The 2,110-nt window shown below is 47.5% G+C and overlaps 1 pseudogene; it reads left to right on the top strand.

Moving 5' to 3' along the window:
• Nucleotides 1-114: 114 nt before the first annotated feature.
• LOC119345110 lies at nucleotides 115-425 on the top strand (annotated as a pseudogene).
• Nucleotides 426-2,110: the final 1,685 nt, after the last annotated feature.

The raw sequence follows: 2,110 nt of genomic DNA, 5'->3' as shown, positions 1-2,110 counted from the left end.
GTACCTGGACACCCTCTTGCTTTCTGATAGTGCTAGGAGCCCTCGATGTCTGCGATAGTTGGTTCTATCAAGTACTCTCCAAACGCCTTGACCACCACAGTAGAAAATATGGCCATGGCGAGCGGCGCCGGCGCGGTGCTGTACGTGGCGGTGGGGGTGCTGCGGGGTGGCAGTGCCAGTGGATCTACTCTTGTGTCTACCACACCAAGATGCGCGCCCAGTGCAGGCTCCGGGAGACCCCATTCCCGGACTGCTGCGTCCACTTCTGCTGGCTCGAGTATTGTGCCATCTGCCAGGAGTACCGCGAGCTCAGCAACCCAGGCTTCGTGATGGACATCGGGTGGAACGCCAACGTGGAGCTGCAGAAGCAGCAGGGCCGCAGCGACGGCTCCATCATGCCACCCACCACGCAGCACATGATATGACAGACACGTTCATTGTCGGTCTGTATATATATCGGTGCTGCTACCTTAGCTTAGCTATGTACCTGTTGGATTGGATCCATACTTAGTCTTTATTGATAGCAGATCGCAACATACGTCCGTTGTGGTTGGTTTGCTTCTACCATTTAATAGGTAGGCATCCTTGTTACGAGGTTTCAGGTTTTCATGCTGGTAAGTAGTAACCATGAACTATCACAGTGTGATATGATGTAACTTTTGTGTGGCATTGATGTTTAATTATTTCTTTTGCTCCCCGGCCATCACTTGTTTGTCACGATGTTGCTTGGGTAGGAATATGAGAGTCGGTAATTAAGAGGGAATTGGGGATTCGGGGACGAGAACATATAGTAGCCTAGTCAGTGCCTAATTTTAGTCCCACACGGACAAAGACATGAACATATATGTAAAGTAAAGACAAGAACAAAGAATTGGCAGAATACTATGGTGCGGCTAAGGAAATTGTGGAAGTTGAATCCCTCCATCAGTGCCTTTGTGCAAGTTGCGTTGCAAGGGTTCCATAGCAAGGATGAGCATCATCGGCAAAAGAGGGTCCCCCTCTTTTCTCAAAAAAAAAGGCAGGCCTGAGACCCCATGCAGCGGTATGCATACTCAACGTCTCAACAGGCTTTCGACGTCGCATTGTCTCACAAGCCAAGATCATTTTGCCTCATCTTGCTGCATTAACAAGTGTCCATCTTGTTTTTAACCCCCATCTCTTTCAACAATCATTTTCAAGAAAAAAAATCCATCATTTTCAGGACAATCCCTTTCTACATTGATGGCTAAAGCTAATTGAGTAAAACAATTCTTGGGGCCTGTAAAATGTAATGTAGGAGCAGTAATGAAAAGCACATGCAGCTAACCGTCCATGCTTTAGAAGCGTCACTACACAGTGTGAGCACCAGAACTTGTTAGTTGGAAAAACGATCTAGCAATAGGGCACCTCAAGCATGCATGTGTCATATGCTTTTGACCTGCACAGTCCACAACGGCCGGCCATACGGGACGGGAGACTCATGCAGATCAGATAGATATGCATGACAAGGAGATGTACGCATGACAAATGGGTAGATATATGCATGAAAAATGACCAAATTTCACTGTCATGTGACATGTACAGCTCTCTCTATATATATCTTTCCTAGATATCACGTCTTCACCACTTCGAAATTTTGGCATCATAACCTTCGCCTTCACCAAATTTAGCTATTGTGAGATTTTGGAGGAGACCAAATCCAGACCCATGCTTCAGTTTGCTTTTATCTCATAGATGCGGCAATACAAACAAGATGAATTACATGTCCTTTACAGACTTGACCACCAGTGTATTACTGATGTGTATCGAGCACCATGATAACAGCAAGAAAGCTCTGAAGTTTCTTAAGAGATGGTACAGGAGTCCACTAGAGCTGACCAACATCAAGCCCCTTCAACGACTCTGGGTACGAGGCCTTGGTCAGCGCGCCTGAGGGACACTTCCTAACCCTTCTCATCATGCTCCACCTGCATGTGAGAAGTACCTAAGAGGGTGCGTGGTTGGCACGCTCGACGGCGACGCCCATGCTACCAAGGAAGCAATGAGGATAGATCGTTCCTTGCCGCATTGAGAGTTGAGACTCGCGCTTGCCAATGTGTTGCCGAGGCTCGTGGCAGCGTTAGCAGAGATT

This window comes from Triticum dicoccoides, unplaced genomic scaffold, assembly GCF_002162155.2.
Source record: "Triticum dicoccoides isolate Atlit2015 ecotype Zavitan unplaced genomic scaffold, WEW_v2.0 scaffold206232, whole genome shotgun sequence".
NCBI classification, from domain to species: domain Eukaryota; kingdom Viridiplantae; phylum Streptophyta; class Magnoliopsida; order Poales; family Poaceae; genus Triticum; species Triticum dicoccoides.
Note: the sequence above shows the minus strand (reverse complement) of the source record. Positions and strands in the feature narration are given on the sequence as shown.